The sequence below is a fragment of the Podarcis erhardii genome (assembly GCF_964252035.2).
Source record: "Podarcis erhardii genome assembly, chromosome: 11".
Lineage (NCBI taxonomy): Eukaryota > Metazoa > Chordata > Lepidosauria > Squamata > Lacertidae > Podarcis > Podarcis erhardii.
Genome location: NC_138501.1, coordinates 34,205,219 through 34,222,046, shown reverse-complemented (window position 1 = coordinate 34,222,046; position 16,828 = coordinate 34,205,219). Strand labels below are relative to the sequence as shown.

Here is a 16,828-nt window from a genome sequence, read left to right as displayed (position 1 = left end):
GGCGTACATAAAAAAAGTCCTATCCTTCTTTGGTACCAATTGGCCCACCATACCCAAGAGAAAGGCCTCTGGTTTCTTAGGAAATGTCCACTTAAGGACTTTCTTAATTTCATTATAGATCATTTCCCAGTAGGCCTTAATCTTTGGGCAGGTCCACCAAAGGTGATAGAAGGTTCCTTCAGACTCTTTACATTTCCAACATTTATTGTCAGGCAGATGATAGATCTTAGCCAGCTTGACTGGGGTCATGTACCACCTATAGATCATTTTCATTATGTTTTCTTTCAAGGCAGAACATGCCGTAAATTTCATGCCGGTGGTCCATAACTGTTCCCAGTCAGCAAACATAATATCATGACCTACATCTTGCGCCCACTTAATCATTGCTGATTTTACCGTTTCATCCTGTACATTCCATTTCAGCAGTAGATTATACATTCTAGAAAGATTCTTAGTATTGGAATCTAATAGCTCTGTTTCTAACTTAGACCTCTCACTCTGAAAGCCTATCTTCCTGTCTTGCTTAAATACTTCATTTATCTGATGATAATGCAACCAGTCTCGGACTTTTGACTTTAGCTTCTCGTAGCTCTTAAGTTTATATTTATCACCATCATGTTCCAAAATTTCCGAGTATTTTAACCAGTCGGAGTCCATGTTGAGTCTTTTAACTGCCTTTGCTTCCATTGGTGATAACCATCTGGGGGTTTTACTTTCTAATAAATCCTTATATCTAATCCAAACATTATACAGCGCCTTTCTGACAATATGGTTTTTGAAACTCTTGTGTACTTTTACCTTGTCATACCATAAATACGCATGCCAACCTAAATTATTGTCATATCCTTCTAGATCCAAGATATCTGTGTCCTCAAGAAGTAGCCATGATTTCAGCCAGCAGAAAGCTGCTGCCTCGTAGTAAAGCCTTAAGTCCGGCAGGGCAAAACCCCCTCTATCTTTCGCATCTGTTAAAATCTTAAATTTAATTCTTGGCTTTTTGCCCTGCCAGACAAATTTAGAAATATCTTTTTGCCATCTTCTGAGGCACTCCACCTTGTCCAGAATTTGTAATGTTTGAAACAAAAACAGCACTCTTGGCAATACATTCATTTTAATAACAGCAATACGGCCTAGCAAGGAAAGTTTCAGCCTCGACCATGTGTCTAGATCTTTTCAGTAATGGCTATTCTCTGCCTCCATGTCAGAGGTAGCAATGCTTCTGAATAACAGTTGCTGGAATCTGCAGGAGCAGAGACAGCTCTTTTTCTCAGGTCCAGCTTGCGAGTTTCCCATTGGCATCTGGTTGACCACTGTTGAGAACAGGATAGTGGACTAGATGGGCCATCGCTGGACCAGATACACACACACACACACGACAAAAAGCTAGAGGATATTGGGGGGGGGAATTTTTAAATATTATAGGGAAACTTCTTAATTATGAAAGCAGCTTAGCACTGGAATACAATGGGGCCCTCTCTTTATCTCAAAGATACATCCTCAACAACAACACACCATGAACTCAGTGGAATGAGACACCACAGTTGCAACTGTAAAATGAACTGCTTGCCTCAGACAAATAATGACTACATAAATTTTGTTCCAATTAAGCAGCATCTCATTTATCTTCAGCTTGTCCATATAAAAGACCTGTTCTGGTGCTGTGAATGGACAGCGCTGGGTAAATTGCTTCTTTTTCACAAAGTTTTTCTTTCTGGAAAATATCCTCCTTGCAAAAAAGGGGGTGGAAAGAACCCAAGGAAGGCATTTGGTCAACAATGCTCACCTCAATCTCTTTGTCCCCATTTCAAAGCGCTTCTTAGAAATACATTTCCTCCTTCCGCTCCCCCAACGTTCTTCCGTATTATTTATTCACGCTGGTTAGCTCTTTTTATGAGGTTTGTGCTGCTTAGTGATTTCATAATTTAAAGGAAGGAAGAACTCCATAACGTTTGCTCTTTCCACAAAAATATTTGCAGTTAGGCAAGCTTTGTAAGGAGGAAACAGCATGTGAAATTTTAAATGCTATCAGTTTTTTGCAGCATGGGACACAATAATAAGGGACAGCTATATTGTCTGTCTCTGTCTCTGCTTAATATAGGTATAGAGATAGGTACCTGCTTAATATTCTTGTTTCTAAAACATTCCTAAAGAAATTTGCAATGTTCTGAATTCAAACTGTTGTCTATTCTGACTGGCACTGGCTCTCCAGAACTTCAGACAGGGGCCTCTCCCAGCTCAACACGGAGGTCTACACAGAGTAGACCTATGGAAATGAATGGACATAACTAAGACATGTTTACTAATTTCAGTGAGTCTACCCTGAGTAAAGCTTAGTTTAATACCACCCATTGATTTTAGTGGGCCGTTAGTGACTAGTTTGTAACACAAACACCCCCAAAATAGATATTGTGCATAAAAGTATCATTTTAATTACAAAAATTCTACTAGAAATGGATAACTCCTGTCTTTGTGAAACCAGGGCAACAAATTCCTTATGTAAATACACTGTAGCTATGTTTATATAAATCACCCCTTATTTGTTATTTTTATCCTGAAATCTTTTATAGACTTTTAAAAAGTTGGACCAGCCCTTCTATTTGCTTTCTTAGAATCTGCTGCCACAGTTATATCAATCGCTTCTCCAAACTTCCACTTAAACATACCTTGTCAAGGGTCATTCCAGTTGAGGTTTAGGCCCAGTTTTGGCATGGGAACTACTGTAATTGCCCTGTGTGATGACCTCTGTCAAGAGAGAGATGGGGGAGTATGTCCCCTGATCTCTCAATGGCTTTCAATACCATTGACCACCATATGCTTCTGAAGCAGCTAACCCAGTTGCGGGTAGGTGACATTACCCTGCAGTGGTTCAAGTCCTACCTGAATGGTTGTTTCCAGAGGGCGATTCTTGGCCCCATCGAGTCTTCAGTGTGGGGTTCCACAGGGTTCAATTTTATCCCCATGCTGTTTAACATTCACGTGAATATTAAGTGGGATCATTCAGAATTTCAGAGTACGTGGTCAGCAATATGCTGACACACACAGCTCTACTTCTTTATTTCTGCAGGCATGGCAGTGGATGTGCTAGATCACCTTTTCTTCTCATCTTTTAGTGGGCATCACGCTCACTCTTCAAACTTTGGTAATTCATGACTCCTTTACTCTTGGTGATCAAGGTGGCCTGCGAGCGCTCCAATTGGAGAACAGCCTTTACCAAAGGTGTCATGGCCTTTGAAGATGCTCAAACTCAGAACAAAAAGGAGAAACGTGCTAAGAGGAAGGCACGCTTGGCAAACCCTTACCATGATCAACTCCGGCACGGAAACCTATGTCCCCACTGTGGAAGGACTGGTGGATTCAGAATTGGCCTCCACAGTCACTTACAGACTCACTGTTAAAACTGTGTTTATGGAAGACAATCTTACTTGGCTACGAGTGATCGCCAAAGAAGAAGAAGCTTCTACTGGATGATTTGGTGCCTACATATTTGTAATATGGTTTGTGCCATGTAATAAACCAACATTTCTTTATTTCCCAGTGTGCACAACTTTTTCATGGGGCATAAGGATAAGAATAAACATGTTTCAATAACAGACACACATACTGACTCTAGCAAAAGAATCCAATCCTCTCAGAGTTGTGCGTTGAATACACATGAGTGCTGGATATGCATGTGGGTTCAGAAGCACACTTTCAGATGCCATGAAATAAACTGAAGACCTGCATGCAAAGCATTTTCTACAGTCCCTCCCACTAAAAAGAATGCAATATAGTTAGGAACTGTTGCAAAACCAAATTTCTAACAATATTATAATATTCATATAAACACACTAGAAGAAAGCAAAGCAAAACAAAACCTAAAATTACACACACAGAAATCTTCAGTTTGCAAATGGCTATGGATACTATGACCTTCCCACCTTGCCTCAGTTCTCCATGGGGAAAATAGGACTTGTAAGGAGCACAAAGTGCTTCAAACGTTCTTAGCTGCTGTACAGTTCTCTACAATGAATACCTGGTAGCAAATCCTTGTGGAGGTTCCATGAAGACTTAAGGATGCCTGCATGATAGACTGATTCCAAATCCAACAAACAGAAGGCAGAACCACTTAAAAGAATTCATTTTTCTACTTGTTTTCTTATTAAACGGGCTTCATGAATCCGCCTCCATGAGGATGTGCTTAGTTCTTCTCTGCTGGGCCTTTTCTGCCTGAGCTTGCTCCCTAGTGTTCTAACTGGACAAATATCCATCACTGGATAGTGATGGATATTTGGATTGGCATGAGAGAATAAAACGTATCTTAATAAAACAAAATACTCTCCCCCAATTAAAATGTATTTTATTTACAGAATTTATTTTCTCCTTTTATTATTATCATCATTTTTATGTCACTTAAGGCTGCTGGGATGATCATCTTTTCCCTCAATATTATTGAAGATAATGGAAAAGAAGAAGCTGGTCGAAACAGGAGGAGACCTGCTAGGGCGCATTGTAGTCCAGACACTCAGGAAGTTAGTTGATTTATTTTGTGTGTGTATTTACGGACCTAACCCCGACATTTCAGTCCCCTGGGCCGTGAAACCAGTCCACCCCCGCTTCCACTCAGTAATGTTTTCGCAATGTTTCCTTGCAAAGAGCATTTCATATCTGAACTGACGGCAGTGCAGAATTGCCTTATTGAAGCTACCAACAGACAGACTGAAACAGTCATCTTACTGAGCATAATTTAATTGTCAATATTACTAATGCTCCCTTTTTTGGCCAAAGGGTGAAATTTGACCGGATGGTAATGGATGGCAGTGTCGTTTTCTGAAAGGAATGGCAACATTGCTGGAATGTGGGCGGCTGACTATGCACACTTCCACTGAAAGTAAACCCAGTTGAACACAGTGAGGTTTACTTCTGGGAAAACATGCATACATTTGCATTAATGAAGTAAAATGGTAGCTATCAATCCTCTGTGCATTGGCATTTCAGTGAAAAAAAATGTTTTTCATTTTAGTAACTAAAATCTGCATCTTAATAAGCAGGCATTTTTGAGGCTTTTGTCCTGCTCTTCTTCCAAGATTCTCAGGACAGTGTAACATTTTTATTATTATTATTATTAATTAGTTGGCTTAGAAAGGGAAATATGCCCCATTTGTCAGAAGAGGTTTCCTCCAACCCCAAAACAGGACAGCTAACACAATGATAAAATACAATCGGGGGGGAGGGGGGAAGCTAACAAAGTAACAATTACAAAAGCAGCATATAGAAATAGCATTTTAAAAAAAGATTCAGAGGAAGTAAAACACACCTCTTTACCCTGGTCTTTGATACCCTTTGCAGGCACCCCAATCTCCAAGCAGCAAGTAAGTCCAGGGGTGTCACCACTTATCCAAGATTCCGTTTCCTTAGAATGAAGGTCATTGGAGACTCTGGTGTCCTTTGGGTTTGTGATTTTATTTACGCATATACACAGTCTGAGATTAAGATGGAAGGGCTCACAGAGTTAACATTCCAACAGATCTTGTTTCCACATATGGTTGTCAGGGAGGCTCCCCAAAGCCAAAGTTTTGGTCTCAGCACAGAGAGCAAACTCAACCTCTATCGCTTTCCATCTTCAACCCCAGACTTGCATACTAGCCCCAGCTATTTTTTCCTCCTTCTTACAAGATGACTTGGTCTCCAGACAGGTGGGGGGGTGAAGACTGACACACTTATCTTGATGGCAACACATCTGTTCTTATCCACATTTTCAGTCATGCAGCTGGGGATTTCTACAGATCTAACCAGGCCATTAGCTTAAAGAAAATGGTTTGACCAGTTCAGCAGTTTCTTCTAGAACAAACTCACAAACTCCCATCCTGTAGATATAAAACTACAGGTTTTGTTAGAACCAACAGGCAACATCCAAACCACCCCCCGAATCCTATAACAGGATAATATACAGAGGAATTGGAGGAGGGAGAAATGATGACTTTTGCATGCATGTGTAATCGGATCATTGCCAAATGTTTGCCACAATTCACCTGACTTAGCCAATCTGGTTTGTTCCTTTCAAATTGTTGGAGTAGGAGCAGTCTCTCATCCTGTTGGTTCTTCATCAAACTATAAAAGATGATAGTCTTGCATTATTTCCAAAAAGAGGCACGGTTCTGTATTCATTTCTGTGGATTTGAAATCATTATGTTTCAAGATCACTGAATTCTGTGAAGGCTGGTATAAGCACTACTAGCAGAGCACAGACGAAAAAGAAGATTCTGTCACAATATTTTCTTTTCTTTTCCCAATGCTATACTCAAAGATATAAGGATGGGATGCATAGGGATGTGATAAGTAGGGACCGGTGTAAGATCACCAACTTTTCTGTAAATTCCTTTGTTCATTCTCTTGGGATGCATTTGTTCAAGGGTTTTCTTCTCCCAGTTTCCTCCTAGTTTCTATTACTCCAAAGGTCCCTGGCTGTTAGGCTGCTGCATTTATCATTGATAATAATAATAATAATAATAATAATAATAATAATAATAATAATTTATTATTTATACCCCGTCCATCTGGCTGGGCCTCCCCAGCCACTCTGGGCGGCTTCCATAAAAACCCAAAAATACAGTAAAATATCACATGTTAAAAACTTCCCTGAACAGGGCTCCCTTAAGATGCCTTCTGAATGTCAGGTAGTTGTTTATCACTTTGACATCTGCTGGAAGGGCGTTCCACAGGGCGGGCGCCACTACCGAGAAGGCCCTCTGCCTGGTTCCCTGTAGCTTTGCTTCTCGCAGCTAATCAACGAAAGTGGAATGGGTCCCCTAAATGCTAATGATGAACATTGGCCCCTATTTAGACGTCATTCACTTGACCCAGTCACCAACTTTGCTGGTACATGTCTTTTTCTAATGGCACTTAGATTAAACCTTGTTATTTTAAACGGCCTCTCCTCGGGAGACTGCCCTGGCCAATTTACTTATTGGTCAGGCTTAAGACATTCTGTTATTGACTACATTCTTGTCTCCCAAGAACTCTTTGATGAACATATTGAATTTACTGTAGATATAAGAACCGAAAGTGACCATTTACCCCTAAATCTTAAAAGGACTGAATTTTGGGAACCCTCTAGATGTGGGCTCGCCCCACAGACATCTGTTCCTAATGTTTTACAACAAATAGGCAGATCCAGAATTAAATGGTCCCCTTATGTTAATAACAACTTTAGCATTTGGACACAATCAATGGAAGGTCAACTCCTCTGGGCTGATCTGACCTCCAACGATATTGAAGAGACCTCCCCAATTGACCATTATAATACACTAATCCGAAAACTCCAACCGTTATTGTCAAGACTCAGGAGATCTAGCCACAATGAATTCCCTACCAACAAGAAATGGTTTGACCGCGAATGCACCCAGGCAAAACTTATACTCAGGGAATGCTTTAAGGTCTTCCAGCAAAATCCTAACCCTACTACTAAATTAGAGTTACAACTTAAAAAAAAGAACTACAAAGAGTTACTAAAAACCAAAAAAAGAACCGCAGACTCTCTCATCTGGCAGGCCCTCATAAAAGCATCAATAGAAAAAGACAATACCAGCTTCTGGAAAATTATCTCCAGTCAAACCAAAGCTCCTAACGAGGGCACAATAATCCCTGCAAATTTATGGGAAGAGCACTATAAAGTGCTGTTTAGGGAACATCGACCTCCTGCGCTACTTAACATCCCTTTAGATAATGATACCCCATGGCCCCCAACATCTGAAACTGAAATCACTTCGTTAATTCTGCAAATGAAATCTGGCAAAGCCCCAGGAAGTGATTTCATTGTTGCTGAACTTCTGAAAGCGCAAATAAACTGGTGGGCCCCGGTTCTTGCAAATCTATTCTCATATATAGATAAGACAACCGAAATCCCTAAAGATTGGGGACTGGCTATAATTGTTCCTATATTTAAAAAGGGCAACCCCTCTGATCCATCTAATTATAGACCAATTAGTCTTCTGAATGTGATCTGCAAACTTTATACAAAACACCTATGCCTAAAATTGTGTGAATGGTTAGACCATAATGATTTGCTAGAAATTGAACAAGCAGGATTTACATCTGGACGTTCCACCATTGATCACTGCTTAGTGTTAGATTATTTTGTTTATAAGTATGTGAAACACTGGAAAAAGTCATTGTATGCGGCCTTTGTGGACCTAAAGGCAGCATTTGATTCTGTATCCAGGGGTAGGCTCTGGGCCAAATTGGCCAATATGGGTATTAACAGAAGGTTATTACTTCTGATGATCAAGCTTCATGAGAACAATACCCTCCAGATAAGAGTCGCACAGGACGGCAGACTCTCTAGAGAAATCCCAGTCCAAAGAGGAGTCAGACAAGGATGTCTATTAGCCCCATTTTTATTTAACATCTATGTTACCTCCCTGGTCACATGTTGCCGTGAAATCGAAACCCATCCCCCCGTGTTCTCTAACGGCAGAAAAGTACCAGTTTTAATGTATGCGGATGACGCTGTTCTTCTCTCTCAAACCAAAGTGGGTCTGAAACATGCCTTAGGAAAGTTTAGTGACCAATGTAACACTGAGCTGTTAACAATTAACTTTGCCAAAACCAAAACTGTACATTTTAACCGCTCCTTCAGGAAAGATAATTGGAGCGTAAAGGGAAACGCCATTGAACAGACTAAGATCTTCCAATACCTAGGCATTACTTTCTCTTATAATGCCAAATTGTCAACACACCTGACCACATCAGCTATATCAGCAGGAAGAAGTGCAAATGCCATCCTTAGATTATACAGAAGGAAATTCCATTTTTAATTTTTCCATTCTCAGGTTCCGTTTGCCCCATTTCAGCACCAGTTTGCAAACATATTTTTAAGTCTACATGAAACTCCATGCACATTTCTCCTAATATACATATTTCTGCACGTAATTTCCCCTAATATAATGCATTTTTTGTAGGGGGTAAATGTGGAGATATATGCATTGTTGTTGTTGTTAGAAATTATTTGGTTGGAGAACTGCATTGAAAAACTTGGAGAAATGTGACTTTTGAAGGACAGCTGTGTTTTGGTTCATGTATTGCCTAAGGAAGTTTGATTATGCAGGTTCACATTAGTTCACACTTTAAACAAATTTCTCCCCCATCACTGCACATGGAAAAATCCCCATTCAGACCTTACCCACTCAGGAAGGTCAGGATTGGCACTGGCAGGGATGGGGCAATTGTGCACACCTCTCTGCCCCAATCACACTGTGTGCCCACGATATTCTCAGAATGTATGAAAAAGGCTAACGTTTACCTCTATCCTGTTAAAAGCATCATCTGCTGACTTCTGCAGATCAGTCTGGAAGCACAGGAGTAGTGGCCATGTAATTTCAGCAGCAGCCAACCCTCCAAGTCAGTGTGCATTAGGATATATGACAATTATTCTATAACATTTGAATTGGCATGTATTCTTGCACTGTTGCCATATTTATTTATGGGAAATGGCATTGCAAGTGAAAATAATGATGGGTATCAGGTCATTTTTACACCAGTGTAGTGTATAGTGGGGTTTTAGAATGTACACATTCATACCCAAAGGTAAAATGCATGTGAGACCTTGGTTTTCAGTTTATGGGGTATTTGATTTAGAAGTGCACGCAGTCAAGTGCTTGCATTTGCATCATAACAGCCACTATCCCATTGTAAAGAAGCGCATTCATTCCTTCTCCTCTGTGGCAAAGTCATTTATTGTCATCTGAAGACATACCAATGAAATTGACTGTCAAGACCAGATTAGGAAAAGGAGGCAGACAGAGAAATCATAGCAATGCTCTGATAAAAATGTGAATGGTACTTCTAAAGAAATCATTTTTCTTTTCCCAGCTGTGCAGCATTGTCCCACTGTCGAATGCTTGAAATTTCTGCTGATGCATGAAAAGACTTTGGATCTAACACTCGGTGTTATTTGCTCAACTCTGTTGTACTTTGCAATCTACTGGCCTAAGTCTGACAACAGGATTCAAGGTTGTTAGCTGACCCAAATCAACAGCCCTAACCTGTCCTGTTCTCTTGCCAATTGCCCTCCATGGTTTTTGCACATTTTGGGTGAATACAGCTAGGGGTTTCATGGCACTGACAAATGAATTACAGTAGAAGCTTTTGTCGAACAGAGTCTATTTGCATCTGACAAAGTGGAATCCAGCCCCTAAAAGCTTATGCCCAAGATAGCCAATACTGTGTCCTCCAGAGGTTGCTGGAAAACAACTCTTACTGGCCCCAGTCAAGAGAGTTGAATTACTTTTTAGTGACTACTATCTTTAATGACTATCTTTAATTACTTTTAAATGACCATCTTTCCTTTGTTTTAACTTTTTCTATTTTATCTTCAAGCCACCTTGAGTCCCAGCTTGGGGAAAAGGTGGGAAATAAATATTAACAACAATAACAACAACCAATCGTCAGGGATGATGGGAGCTTATTCCAGCATCTGGAGGGCACCATGTTAGCTAGCCCTGGCTTACACCAAATCAAGTCATTAAGGTGCCTTAAATTATTTGCTACTTCTGTGCTGGCAGAACAATAGACAGAACAAGAGTTTAGGTGGTCCCTAAGATACACTGGGCCTAAGTTGTCCAGTGCTTTGTAAATTAATACGAGGACCTTGTTGGAGTGTTGGAGTGTTGTAGGCATTTTGTGCTAAGAGAAAATGCTGACTCAACATCATTTGATGAGTCAGCACCATGAGATGTGGGGAGTTGCCTAATTGGTCTATAGCCAGCTAGTAAAAAGAGATATGTTTGACTTCTCCACACTGGCTTCTCCCCTGAATGCAACCCAACCTGTGTATGCTGGTTCCTGGATGTAAGAAGATGGCTTTATGATGATGCAAGACTGCAACTGGAATAAAGCCTGCCTAAAATACAGCTTATCTCCTGAGGGTTTCATGTGGGGCTTCCGTACATTGCAACAGACCTTGAATGTGGCTCAGTGGCAGATGGGCAGCCAGTGCAGATGCCAGGTAGTATTGGCCATGTGCCCCCATCAGCAGTCTGTCTGCTGCATTCTGCACCAGCTGGGGCTTTCAGGTGAGGTCCAAGGGCAACCCCATGCAGAGTGCATTGCAGGAATCCAGCCTCAAGGTCACCATCACTGTGGTCAGGCGATCCCTGTCCAGGGAACAGCTGTAGACAGAGCTGGTAAAAAGCATTCCTAGCCACAGAGGATACTTGAGCCTCAAGTGATAAAGATGTTATACTTACAATCTATTATTAATAGGAATTGAAAGCATGTTTGATTGAAAGATTTTCCTTAACAAGTTAAAGGCTTGCTTAAATAGCTATCATATCTGTTCTAACAGATTTATTTATTGCAAATATCCATACCCACTCTTCAGTCAAAGGGCTTACAGAACAGCTAAAAGCACTGGATGATTTATGGTGCTCAGTCATTGAAAGAGAAAGCCTGAGAAGAACTTGGACAGGAATCTGGTGGTCTAGTTAGGTCCCAGGAGATGGACACGTAGATTTCAGTTAGCAACTCTATAGCCCTTTTCTTTAGAAGAAAAAACTTACAACCAGCAAGATTTCATGAACAGATACAGTGGACAGATATCACCACATGCCTGTTAGAGAGCTGGGGCAACCATCTGGGTACCAGGGCTTCAGGGGGTTCCATGATGCCAGCAATCTTACTATTGCACCCTTCTGCAACCTCGTGTCCCAAAGACATTGTTGGACAAAAGCTCCCCACGTTCCCAACCATTAGCCATGATGGCTGGGGCTGATGGGAGTTGTAGTCCAATAACCTCTCGAGAGCACCAGGCTGGGGAAGGTTGCCTTACTCCGAAATTAAGGGATTCCCCACAAAGGTTCTTCCCTGCAATTGTTATTAAAAAGACTTCAAATGGAAGCCCTCAAGTTCCTGAATATTAAAAGTTATTAAGGTGGAGAAAAATTCTGAAAGTTACCAATATGGGGAAGGCTATACTATGGTCTCAAGCCATTTATAAGCAACTCCATTCACTGTTGGCATTAAGACTCATTAATTTCATTACTAGTTCATTTAAAAAAGATCACATTCATTTTATTATTCATTCACTGAGGTCAAATTCATTTTTGTACTTAAGTTAACATTCATTCTTTTGTTCACCCTTTTCCTTTTCTTTACATTCACCACCTTTGGCAGCAACAGGCTGAGTCTGGCAGCTACTCATCTTGGAGGTGTTGTGTAATTCTGGGAAATATCAGCAACAATAAAAATGATCACCAGTGCGAACTGACATTTTTCATCTGCTGGCCTCCATATTCCCTCCTCTGTCTTAGAAAGACACAAAGGCTAAGACAGTCTGGGGAGAAAATTAGCAGCTTCTCAGAGACTTTCCAAACTCAGCACTACCACCACAAAGTAAGACAAGACCTTACAACATCTGAATGGTAGAAATGGGTATGAATGGTAGTCCCAAATGGGAATTCCATTCATGCCAATTTGTTCCCTTCTGCATTTGTTTCAGAACTAACAAACATTCATTGAATGAGCCCCATTCAATTCATTTTCTTTTTCATGCTGTCTAAAACATCACAGTATTTCAACTTTGGCTAGCTGGCCTCTTGGCTGGTTGTGAAGGAGTGAGTTGCAACATTGCAGAGGTGCCCATCCTTGCCAACTGCTGGGGTGGGGGCAGGTCACCCTGTAGTTGCTAAGCTACTACAAAGTATGTAGTTCTCCTTTTCTCACACAGATCAAGCAACCTAGCAGCCTGTCGATGCTAAAAAGCCAAAAGAGTGTAAGGTTTAGAGGTTAGCTCCACAGCAACCAAAGGCAATTTTCATTTCCTCAAGTCTCTAGAATTTATTTTTAATTCAGCTACAGAAAAGGGTCATCTCTAGTTTGAACATCATATGTACATATGTGAATAGCATAGCATTCAGATTGATCTCAGGGTGGGAGAGTACAAGATAAAAATATAATGAAAATATGAATTACAAATAAGTAAACAAGTCAGAAATATATAAAAAGGCCAAGCACCTTTCAGCTATGTCTTGCTCAGTGGTCTTAAATGCTTAATAAGATTGCTGTTGAGGAAGATGTAGTCAAAATGCATATTTTGCCTTTATATAATCAAAATAGTGTGTATATGTAGATATTTTTATTCATAATAAATTCCTGTATTAGTTATATTTTAACCTTAACTCTTGTTTTATCTATTTGATCATTGTTAAGGACTGTTTTAAGCTTGGTTGTTTCATTCACACAGAAAATATATGCCAGATTTAGGACCATTGGAACACACACACACACACACACACACACACACACACACACACACACCAGACCTATGGGTAGCTAATTGCTTCTTTTGTTCTCCTTTTGGAAACTTTATTTGTCTCATACTTCACGGCATTATCATTTATTTTCAACTTGGATCTGAAACGCAAGAGATTTGCATTCTTCAGCACTGCTGAGAAAGTATTCATATTCCATAAATTGGTCTTCTAAAGATTAAGAAAAGACATTACCCATGCTTTGATATTTCTTTTCATTTATGTGTATTTCATGCTCTTCTGTCAGGAGGTTACATTCATTATCTTTTCCATAAGAGCCCTCTGAAACTTTGTTTCGCTTCAATCAAAAACTACAAACCACAGATAGGAAACTTAATTATTACTGTACAGTACAAAGCTTATTGTACTTGTACAGGCAGAAAGATGGTTACAAGATACTATATTAAGTTAACTCTTGCTTTCAAAAATATGATGGCTTGGAAATGCATGCAAATATTATGGCTTGGACAAACTGATGCACATTTAACTTGTGCACATTCAGCTTTATGTGCTTGCCAAAAAGATGGAGGGGTGGAAAGAGGGTTGCCTTTTTTTTTTTTTTTTTTTTTTGCATTCCCACCCATTGAACCCAATATGTTTTGACTATACACGGTTTTGGCTTTAGGCCCCATCCCCAGAACTGCAACCCCAGCATAAGTTGAGAGTCGCCTATACCCATTATCTCCGAAACCTTTTGAGAAAGATTGACTGCGCACATGAAAAATGAAATGAAGCAGGCAAGCCAAAGCAGGGGAAACCAAAAGATAAAAAGTACTGATTTGAGTGATAGATCTAAAGAGAGTATTTCATCAAAACATATCAAATGGAACCAACTGGGAAATTAAAAGCAGAGAGGGAAGGAAGCACTTGGAGAGGAACCTCCTTGTGATGAGTTGGAACTGAATAGATGGCATGACAACCCAGTACTTCATCACACCTTAGTCATTTTAGCAAAGGTGACAGATATAATGACTTTTGCTCTCCCCTTGGACTTAACATCAAGGGAACATTAGAAGTCCGTATTTATCAGTGTTTCTAGTAACAGAAGAGAATAACCCCCCCTAAGAACTGCTTCTTCCAGCAGTTTGTCACATCCTTCCTTGTGTGACATAACATTTGTCGGATGAACTCAGCCTCTTATGCATTGTTCATAAAACATCCACACACCCTGTTGGCACCAGGGGTGAAGCTGACCATTGCAGATTCACTCCCCCTGATAAACACTTTGGGGGAGTAAGATTGCACTGGTTAGTTATGACCTCCTTTGGCAGCATGTCTGCTGGCCTTCTACCTCAGAGCTGTGCATTTGGAATGGCTGCTTGCCCTTCTTGGGGGGTAGGCAGTGGCTGTGGCCTGTTACAAGTTCCCCCTTTATTATTGGGTGGCAAAAGCCATTTCTCCACAGCCAGGTTGTTGGATAGGCCTCCAAGCCTCAAATTTTGAACTGCCCAGTCATAGGCAGGCTAAGGGGTGGAGTCAAGAAGTCTTCACTCCAGTCCTCCAAAGGGGGACCTCTGTAAAAATATATAGTGCAGGGCTCCTCCAAGTGAGCAGGAACTCTGGACAATCAGAATACTCACCCCTCTGTACCAACATAGGCCTGCATAGGTTTTAGCACAACCTGGCTTCTAAAGCATGAAAAAAAGAGTAAGATAGCAATGAGGTTGAAATATGATAAGAGCAGAATATTGAGTTTTTAGTTTCATTCATATATATATATATATATATATATATATATATATATATACCACTTACATGCCAAAATGGCTTCTAAGCAATTTACACCTATAGAATAAATTATTAGATTCATACATAATCAAAATACACAATAAATCCATTCCATCAATGCATTAAAACATCCTTAATTAAAATGTACAATAAGACAAGCCAGTTAAAAATAATGACATAACAGAAGTTCAAGTTAAGGGGAATGCTTGTCTAAACAGGTGTGTCTTAAACAAAGCCAATATCAATGGGATCAGACATATTTCAGTCAGGGAAGGGATTCCACAACATTGGTACCACCAGTGAAAAAGTCCACCTCCAGTGTTCTACTTCATGTTGGGAGGCTCCATGGGTACAGGAGAGTCCCCATTTCAGAAGACAGTGATGGTAAGTTTAACCAGCTTATCCCCTTTCTCCCCACACTACATATTAGTTTTACATGTTAGTACACTGCCTGAAGAGGGCTAGAATGGAATATTATTCAAAAGTGGGTGACATTTGCCTCCAATGGTAATTTAGTCTGGTCTTGGTGCTTCTTGGAAGAAAAGAAATAGGGATTCATCTCTTGCTACTTCTGGCCCCATCAGCTACAGCTGAACATTCATGGAACAGAATCTTGTACTCTGAAAGAAACCACTTCTGCCTGATACAGGAATAAACTAGTAAGTATATCAGTTGAGAGGTGTGTCTGGCAACTTCATTATACAGCTTTCGGCAAATACTGAAGACACACTTCTTTATCCTGGCCTTTGACAGCTGTGGTGTATATTTTTAGAACCTGCTTTATTTCTGTAATTTTAAATTGTTTTAAACTATTTTTAATAGTCTGTTTTATTTGTTGCAACCAGCCCATGACCTGGGGTGAAGGGTAGGTAATAAATAAAGAAGAATATCAATGAAGTGACTATCAGATTGAATGTACTGCACTCAAGAAGTTAATGTGCAAAGGTATAGCAAGAAACCAAGATAGGATTAAGATTATTGCTAATTATTAGCAGTAGTAATACTGTTAATTTTCAATTTTTCACAATGGTGCTACATGGCTTGAGATTTGCCTAGGGTAATATTCCACAGTCCTTAACCCCTAGACCCCCCAAATTCAAATATACCCCTCCATCCCATTTCAATTTCTGTCGGAAATCCAGCATGCAGTTGTACAGAACAGGCAGTTGTGTGGGAGAAGCTGTGTCAGTCTTGATTTATGTTGCAATGGCAGAATTGAAGATAGATCAGGAACCTCAAGCATGTTACCTGGCAAACCTCCTTCTTCATTCTATGACTAATATGGAATTTCTGATAAACGTCAGTGTGAGAAAACTTTGCCTTGTGAATAATGAATCTAAAGAGAATAAGCACCATAGCTAAAGTTGCAGAGATTTAACAGCACAAATAGGAATTATTACCAATTAGTGTGATTATATTTTGCGCCAGGAATGCTGGGCATGAGAGTATAATGTCAATAATTACATTTTCCAGCATTGAAATAGCAGTTTAAAATGATCTACTGAGTCAGTACTCTAGGTGAAACTAGAGAAAACCACTGGAATGGAACATGATGAGTTATAAATAAACCTATGGTTTGTGACTTTTTGCCTTAAGGCAAGTAAGATATGTATGAGTTAGAGCCAAGAAAAATGGAAGTTCCTTCAGGGCAAACAAGAATGGAGAATGGCTTTAGAGAGAAGAAATGTGTATTGACTTGTAAATAAACATATAGATGAACACACATTTTTTCAGTGAAAGGGATTATAACTATTCTTGAGTGCACCATGTGCCCATTTATTGATTCGCCTAAGCACACGGGGTATCAAGATTTTCCC

The 16,828-nt window shown here is 40.1% G+C and overlaps 1 long non-coding RNA gene across 5 annotated transcripts in view; it reads right to left on the bottom strand.

The window, feature by feature from the left end:
- Positions 1-5,844: 5,844 nt before the first annotated feature.
- The window catches only part of LOC309352375, a 28,486-nt gene continuing 17,502 nt past the window's right edge, over positions 5,845-16,828 (bottom strand). The window contains exons 3-6 of one of the 5 annotated variants that reach the window (XR_014161265.1): positions 14,864-14,911; positions 13,296-13,594; positions 12,112-12,195; positions 5,845-6,087 (exon numbers count right to left, since the gene is read on the bottom strand). This is a non-coding gene — a long non-coding RNA (uncharacterized lncRNA). Of the gene's footprint in view, positions 6,088-12,029; positions 12,196-13,295; positions 13,595-14,863; positions 14,912-16,828 lie in introns of those variants that run through there. The other 4 variants (XR_014161267.1, XR_014161266.1, XR_014161268.1 and 1 more) reach the window with 4 other exon arrangements.